This window comes from Pteropus alecto, unplaced genomic scaffold (genome assembly GCF_000325575.1).
Source record: "Pteropus alecto unplaced genomic scaffold, ASM32557v1 scaffold185, whole genome shotgun sequence".
Taxonomy (NCBI): Eukaryota; Metazoa; Chordata; class Mammalia; order Chiroptera; family Pteropodidae; genus Pteropus; species Pteropus alecto.
This window is the reverse complement of record NW_006438088.1, coordinates 2,508,042-2,517,113: the sequence shown is the minus strand read 5'-3', so window position 1 is coordinate 2,517,113 and position 9,072 is coordinate 2,508,042. Positions and strand designations below refer to the sequence as shown.

Genomic DNA, 9,072 nt, shown 5'->3' with positions numbered 1-9,072 from the left:
GCCGGGGGGCGGCCGCCGCCGCCGTGCCCGAGACCCGCGAGCACCTCTTCAAGGTGCTGGTCATCGGCGAACTCGGCGTGGGCAAGACCAGCATCATCAAGCGCTACGTCCACCAGCTCTTCTCCCAGCACTACCGGGCCACCATCGGGGTGGACTTCGCTCTCAAGGTCCTCAACTGGGACAGTAGGACGCTGGTGCGCCTGCAGCTGTGGGACATCGCGGGTAAGCAGGGGGCCCGAGCCGCGTACACGTGGGGACCCCGCGGCGGGCAGGCGGGAGGCGGCCTCCGGAAAGGGGGTGTCCACTCAGTTTCCCAACCGTCGAGAGCCAGGGACCACTAGGATCCTCTCGCTCACTTTCTTTCTCTGTCTTCAGCCTGAACTTGTCTGTGTAACGTTTAGAAGAAACACACCATAGGGAACTGGAAAGGGATGTGGTCGGGTGGACTCCAGTGGGATCTGAGACTCTTTGTGAGTGAAACTCGTCTTCGTATATCATGTTCTCATTCGTAGGTCCGGCCACCCAGGTGAAGGCTTGGGAAAGCTTCTCTTGAAACTTCATGCTGTTACCTCCCTGCCTAAAGCAACACCTAGCCACCCCCCCCATCCCCACCCCGTTCCTGGCCCCCTCCACCGCCCACACCCTACATATGTTGTTTTCCTAGCATTTGCTTTCAGTTGTCATTTGGGAGTGTAATACCCCTCTTTAAGGGGGTACATAGGCTCCTTGCTCTAATTTATGAAAACCTGAACTTTGCCTGGTGTGGTTGGTGGGATGTGGGCATTTAAAAAGATGTTAACTCTCGGAATCATTATCGGTGATAGGAAGCCCAGTCTGCAGCAATAGAGCAGGGTAGGAGAGATCTTTCATCCTAGACTCATCAGCTGAAGCTTACAGAAGATGTGGCCACCCAGCTGCAGCATAGGTGGGGACAGCTCTGTACGCTACGTAGTGCTCTTTTCATCCACAGCTTATTACATTTGATAAAATATAGACGAATTATAACCTATGTATTCCTTTATTTAAGAACAGACTTCTCTGCCTCAGATATGAGAATAAATTTATGTACATCAATCTATCAAAGAAAAGGGGATAGTCAGCCTTAGGCGCCGCTTTTTTTTTTTTTTTTTGGTTACAGAAAACCAAAAGTTCGTTTGAAAAGTCATCTTTTGAAGCCAGAGTCTTCTTTCGAAACACTTCCTGCTATTTCACAGAACACATATGAACAGTAGTATTGCTTCTTGTCAAATTCATGGACTCTAAAGGTTGCCTTATCTACCATGTGATAATCATTATCTAGGAATCTTCAATTTAGATGTAGATTTCCATGAGGGTAATTATAAACCCCTGTTTAGGAGGGTTGTTGACTGCCTTAGTCTTCATGTAAAATATGATACTTAGCTATTATTTATGATTGGGTCCTACTGCAGGTAAATAAGAGATTTTGTGGCAAATTTGTGGTTTTAAACTTCAAGGAAAAATGCTGACAACTGGAGACTTGGGAGAGCAAAAGCATGGTTAAGAGTTTTTGTCCTGGATATCTCTTCTTTTTCCATCCTTGAACAGACCTATACAGCCAGGAAGGAGACATCGTCTATATTGGACTCTGGTATATATTGGCCTACATGGAATATTCTTGCACTTTTGCCCAAATCCAAAACTTGAACTTTGCCAGCAAGGAAAGCAGAACTTTAAGATCTCAGAAGGGACCCCTAGACGTTAGGTACCATTCAGCACGTACACACCAGCAATTAGCAAGGTTAGAGCTAAACTTATGAGGTCTAACCTAATAAGGCTTAATTAAAACCTATAAGTAAGGTTTTCAGAGATGGAGTCTAATATATAAGGAAACTGAGAAACACAACTTGGCTTTAACTTAAGGTTTAGAGGTTTAGAGAACATCATCATTAACTATGTTTGGTTTGAGTATTTGAGCTGCTAGTGAATCCTAGCTCATACCATTTGAATTAAGTAGTAATGATGTCATGAAAGCAAATTGGAGGCCACTCCAGAAAGTTCCCCCGTGGCTAAAATATTTGCCTTATATAGTAATAAACTTGAATCATATTTAATTCTCAAAGGATAGAAATATTCCTTGATTGTGAAACAGTAAGTAGAGCTTTATATGACTAACTTCAGGTGTAGTGTTATTACTTACTAGTTTTTCTGTTGTTCCTTTTGAGATGGGAGAGGTGGTAAAGAAGCTATGTCGTCTCTATACTTGAAAGTTTTGGCAAGTGTCCAAATGCTTTCTGGAAATGTGGCCAAGCAGTTTAAGCTGAACTCTTCAAATTAACAACTATAGTGACTCTTGGGTACAGGCCTCACGAACCCTTTCTTATCATATTTAATTGATGTACCCTTAAAATACAAATGCAGTTTAATGAAATTATTGTGTTAGGCTGTTGCTATTCTTAACTCTATCTGCTTTGAGACTGCTGCTCAACACATATTGAAATATACTAAAATATTGAATGCTTTGTTAAGAATTTAAAGAGAGTTTAATAAATGTATACTAAATTAAGATTTGGCAAGAGCCATCCCTGATCTTTCAATATGCATTATAACTGAATTGGTATTTGGCTTAGTACTGATTATAAGCTTATTAGCAACTATAGAATTTTAAAGTTAGGGTTGAATGGCTGGTTTAGCCTAAATATTTTTTTTTAAAAAAGTTTGTCCATTTAGATCTAATACAATCTTTGGATCTAACTTAGTCTTCATGTATTTATTGAAGTGATTTGCTTTTTTGTAGTGGAGGCAAAGTTTTATCTCTACCTTCTTAGAGTTTCCTACTGGGCCTGAGAATTAAATTGATGTAAGACAAATTAACAGCAAGAAATTTCTTTAATATGGTTTACATGACATGAGAGCCCTCATAAGGAAATGAAGACCCAAGTGGCAAAACTCAAATGCTTTTATACCTGGTTGAACAAAAAGAGGCCTTTAGTTCAAAATAATCCTTATGCCAGGTGGCAGTTTTGGGGGTGGCCTGTTCTATCACCCTTCAGTTTTTAGGATCAAAGTTTCTTTATAAAAATCTAAGTGAGTAACACTCCTTTGGGCCATAGAACAAATCAGAAACAACCCACTCAGAAGTTTATATAAATATTATTTACTAAAGCATAAAATGCATGCTTAGAGGTTGGGAGACATTATAAATTATATAAACCATACTTAGATTCACTTTTTAAAATTCCCATCCTAAATGAGAATGTTGATCCTGATTTCCTTGTTCCATTTTGCATATTGCCAATTACTATACATAGTGGTTTCTTGTCTTTTTCATAATTCTCCTATAACCCTTCATGAGCAAGAATCTGGAATATTACCTCTGATGCTTTCTTGAGGTATGCTTTCTTCGAAGTATCCATCAGTCAGGGATTATAAATATTCAAGTGTCTCCTAAAGAAGAAGAAGCAGTGCTTTGAGGAATTAGTCTATGTAGTTATTTGTAGTCTGTGGCTTAAACAGTGAATACTACAGTACCTTTCCTAGGGTTTATTGATGGCCAATTAATAATTCATTTATAGGAAATTAAAAAATTTTTATTACATATGACTCTTGTATAATCTTGCCATCCTCAGTCTTATTCAGGCTCAGTTGATTTGCTGAATTACAAACAAAGCCTACTGTCTTTCATTCTTCCTCAATTAATTCATAAGTCTTGAGGCACCTTTGTGTGTCCCAGTGCTGAATCTGCATGTGCTCACAGATGCCCCTGCTGGATGGTGAGCATAACAACATATTTGTGTTACCACATATGGAAATTCCCTGAGAAAGATATGCCTTTTGCCTTTCCTTTTTTGTTGTCGTTGTTTGAATATGTTAACCATTCTTAATCGACTCAATGAGCCCAAGCAAAAAGATGCTCACAGTGGTAGTAGAGACAGTGGAGTGCTGATAGAAAGTACTAAATCAGCAAATGTTCTGATTATCCTTATATTAGAACATATGACTCACATTTTATACCCACTGTAACAATTACCATCTCCTTATGTTATCAATCCAGAATTTGCAGTTACTATACTTGTCTTAATTATGAAGCACAGTACTTCCAAAGTAAATACTTATTGATCGACTCCATCATTTATTTATTTATTTTCGGGGGGTACATTTTGAAAGACTATTTACAAACCATGGACTATCCTGAAGATAACCAAGCTGTTTTATTGTTTTATGGTTGTAGTTCACACCCAGATGCTTGTTTGGTATACACTGTGACCTCACTGATTAAACCTGTAAGCCATTGCATTATTCCAGAGATGCAGTGTTACTTTCAAATATATCTTATTCATCCTGTGTATATTATACTGACCTTCTAATTTTCTTAAGCTTTCGGAAATTTCAATGATCCAAGATTTTGTCATTATGAGGAGGTATGACGTGGCCAACACATCAGGAGACAATTGTCATTGAAAAGTTGGTTGTTACTCATAGTTCTCAAGAAAAAGGAGCACTCCATACCATGCAGGGCCTCGTGGGAGAAGCCCTGGGGGTCAGTCAGGAGGCAGAAGGAGCAAAATGGGGAGAGCGTGGACTGGAACCTTTATTATGGTTTTTGTGTGAGGAAATGGGCAAGGCAGCGTAGGCAAGCTGAACAAGCTTAGGATTGGATAGTTTGAAAGATTTCAGTGGGCTCTGGGCTATAGGGATTGTCCCTAGGTGTCTAATACCTGGCCGAGATTTGATTGAAGGCAGAGCATAGTGTCCTGGACTGCAGGAGCCTGGAAAAACGAGGCAGATTGGTTGGTTTGCATATCAAAGTCCTGCTCTCAACACGTTGTTTGCTATCTCTACATCCTAGCCCACCCTGGGATGGACAGTTCCACTCCTGGTCCACAAGGCCTCAGATAACAAAGCAACATAAAATGCAGAGAATAAAAAACATGATTAATACATATTTCTAGGCTTTTATTAAAATAGGTTGAGAGATGAGTGTGCTTCCAAAGAAGAAAACTTTGAAGGCCTTAGATTTGAAGCCCCAGAATAGCGTATCCTCAAAATAGTGAGAATTTCACACTTAATCAACACTTCGGTAATAGAGAGTGGGTTAAATTGATAACTTTGTGTTATGGTTGTAGAGATCTTCTCTTAGACGATGAAAAAAGTGCAGACATAAATGTGGGGATATTTCCGGAGGGTGAGATAAAAGTTCAAGGAAAATGAATTCTGTTCAATTATATTTTTCAATAAAAGCTGTTTGACTTTTGCAATCAAGGAGGCTAGGAACCTATAATTTCGTCACTCTTAAGAGAGATGAATCACATAAAAATAAATGGATAGCAGGGGTTTAGTTTAAAGATCTCTATTGGTCTTTCAAACTGACAGATGACTTTACATCCTCTTCTTCCCCACTCCTTGTATTCTATCCAGATATTCTCCTTAAGCATCTTGAGCAGTGAGTTTTGATTGCTTCTTGAAATTAAACTAAATATAGTGTTGTTATTGTTGTGTTAGTATGATTCTACGGCACCTCCCCGATCAGACTCAAGTGAGGTGTTGGAAATGCAGCTTCTTTAGCCTCGACTGTATCTATAGACGTGGCTGCATCTGACAAACATCGTCATACCCCTTGACTTAACAAGAGGGGAGTTAATTCTCTCACTACTCAATCTGTGGCTGGTGAGCAGAACCGTAGTCTTCATGGACCAAAGCTGACATTTCACCACTCAGGTTATTCCTTGGCCATATTATGTGTCTTTGAGGTCCAGTCAAATGTGTATGCCTTGCAGCAAGGGCAGCGAGAAAACCTAGGGCTTTTTTTTTTTTTTTTAGTTGGATATCTTGCTTCCCCAAACAAAATTTTGCAGAGTGATACTGGAATAGGCAACTAGCCATACTCCATACTTACCAGATTAGAATTCCTAGAGGTGGGGCCCAGAAATTTGTAATTTACCAAGCCCTGTGGGTGACCTGATTTATACTAAAGTTGAGAACAGTTGTTCTGTCTAGGGCTTTGCCGCACCCTGCCAGGAGACCCACCCTTTCACTGCTCTCCAGAAGTTCTCCACTCAGCTGACAAGCCTATCTGCTCCCTGACTCTGACCCCCATGACCTATAAGCTCCCTTCTCATTTTCACATCACCCCCTCTTTATCTGCTGGGCTAGCTCAAAAACCCCGCTGCGGGTAGTAGTATATGGAGACAAGAAGATTTAGAGGACAAAGAGATGGTATATTTCCTTCTTTCGTTGAATAAGTAAGAAAGGAAAAAGCCCATATCTTAAACTATTACAACTTTGGACACAAATCAAAAAGAGATTTTTATTTTACTCCTTACTTTAAATTAAAGTCACCTGTTTTTTTTTTTTGTTGTTTTTTTGTTGTTGTTTTTAACAGTGACTAAATACCACAAAAGCCCAGGTGGCTCAAGATTTTAAAAAAAAATTCAGAGTCTGAATTGCCATGTATCTGAGAATAGGTAGTTTTGAGGATTACTTACTGATACTGCTGCTACCATCTCAAAGGCAGTTTATTTTTATTTTACTGTAGGTATTGCTGGGTTTTTTTTGTTGTTGTTGTTTGGTATTCAGTTTTGAGGCAGTTTATTTTTATTTTACTGTAGGTATTGCTGTTTTGTTTTGTTGTTGTTGTTGTTGTTGTTTGGTATTCAGTTTTATTACTCTTTTGCTTGACAAACAGGCTTAAACTCAATCTCAAAAGGTGGTGGTATGAGCAAAGACAGTGCTTTGTAAGTGATTTAAATGTCAACTTTGCCTGTCTTTCCCCATCATACTCAGTTTTCTAGGTGGAAATACATTTTCAAATGTAAGCATAGAATCCCAGCGTTGGAAACTTTGGTCATCAACCCTCTCACATGATAATAGTTCACATTTATAAAAAGCTGTTTTCTAGTCACTGTCATTCAATTTCACTCTCATTTATACTTAACGATAATCTGGGAAATGGGAATAATTCCCAGTTTACAGATAAGTAAACAAACTCAGGAAGGGTAAGAGATTCTCCGAAGTCTGTACACCCGTGACTTGCAGAGAGAGGGCGTGGATCCAGATAGTTCAGACTCCAAAAATATTGTTTTCATGACATGTTGTCTCCCTCTCATCCTACATATAATAAAAAAGAAAACCAGATAGATGAGCAGAATGGTGTGGTCACGTGACTCCTTTTACCTGCTTAGTAGTACAGTATTAAACTACGAAATTCAGTGCATATCAAATCTAAATCAGACAGTGCTAATTTGATGTATTATATTTTAGACTCCTTTTACTGAGGATAAGACAGCCATTCATTTTGTGGGAAATTGTGCAAAAAGCCGGTATAGTGAAGGGGAATGCGCAAGTAGCAGTACAGTCTGTTCTTAGTTACATTGCTTTATTGGTTAGTATCATGGTAGTTCTTTAATGTAAAAAAAAAAAATTGTTTTATTTTTAGCAATGCCTGTAACTTCAGCATGTTAAATATTAAAATGTAATGCTGGGGCAAGTTTATAATAGCTTGATAAAGTAGTAGTATAATGAATCATTAACTTGATGCTTAAAAATAGCAAAACCTATGTGGCTACAAATTATAGCCTCTTACATATAAAATCCAAGACACATTATGACATCCTACTCTTACCTATATCCAGCTATAAAAGGTTTTAATGGACATATCATTATCCTTTTAGAACCAGTGACTAAACATAAATTTTGACTGGATCTTGATCTATCGGCCACCAGCCACACAAACTTTTTATAAGTGTTTCATCCCTGAAACACACAATGAGATTTAAATAATTTTTTTTAAAGGCTTTCACATACACTAACTAGAAACTATACATTTTTATTCAGTCACCTGGAGCAATATGTAGCTCAGTGATTCTCAGTAGATGGGCAAAGGTTAAGCATTTTTACTTAGAAAACTGAGCTCCCAGCGTCCTATTGCTTTGGTTTGTTTGTTGTTGTGAAAAATATATTTGAGTTTCACATGGCATTAAGAGACATATCGGTTATTTATCAAATGGAGGCATGAAGATGAAATATTGAGGCAAACATTAACAAACTAAAGGAAACCAGTGGTTAAAATTATAAGAGAAAGCAAGTCTGGCCTGCACGTCTAGTAACCGTCCAGAACGCAGTACTATCCATTTCAAGAAAACATTGCCCTTTTGAAAATTTGCATTAGATGTGAAGAGATGAGGCAAAGTACTTTGTGGTTTTCTTTTCTTTAATTGGAATGTATATTCTTGGAAATAGATTATGTCCTATCAACTTCTTTACAAAGTTATTAGTGTCGGATACCCCCAAATATTAGATAAGCATTTCAATCCTATTGCCAACATGTGTACCATAGGATTCATTTATCTAGTTATATAAGAAATTGTGCATCTTTAAATGTCTTTGAACCTAGATGACTAGTACTGTGCCTTTTCTCCTTTCTCAATGCTGAGAGAGATGTCTAGTTATAATAATGGTTCTCTCTTCTGGAGAAGGAAAGAACTCATCTTTCAAAAGGGTAAAACATTTTAGAGTCATTTAGGAATACGCTGGCAGTGTGTCCACAGCAATGTGGTTGGCAGAGGTTGTCCCCAGTCCTGGGTTCACTCATGCACTCAGCAGTGGGACTTTTTCCTTGGCTGCTGTGTAAAGTACTCAGATTGCAAGGGGTCAACTTTTGGGGCAGGGCTGTGCTATTATCCTTAAGGAGAGACTCCAAGGCCGATGGTACTGCTTTAGCTCTATTTGGAAACACGGGGGCATATGGAGCAGTGTGTATACTCCAGAAAATATTTGCTAACACATCAGATAGCACATTAGATAACTAATCAGCTTAGGAAATTTGAGTAACGTCATCTCCCTGGAATTTTATTTTCTCATCTATAAAATAAGAGAGGTTTATCTAGATGCTGTGGCATGTCATCTTCCAGTCATAACAGTGTTTTGTCAGGAAGGCGTGAATGTGGCCTCCCCTCTCTGGTAAGAAATGGCTGCAGCACTGGTCAAGGAAGATGGTGTTGCCGAGTGTTCTTCCACCCTGTCTGAACTACTTCTGCAACCTAGTAAGGGGAAGATCCCTCAGGTCCTGCCGAGTTTCCATATTGCTTAAACTTTAACTCTCCCCTCCCCTCCCCT

The 9,072-nt window shown here is 39.0% G+C and overlaps 1 protein-coding gene across 1 annotated transcript in view; it reads left to right on the top strand.

Moving 5' to 3' along the window:
* Window positions 1-6: 6 nt before the first annotated feature.
* Window positions 7-9,072, top strand: part of RAB32 (RAB32, member RAS oncogene family) — a 16,655-nt gene continuing 7,589 nt past the window's right edge. The window contains exon 1 of the mRNA XM_006915416.3: window positions 7-222. The gene's annotated coding sequence lies outside the window, so the exon portion shown is untranslated. The remainder of the gene's footprint in view (window positions 223-9,072) is intronic.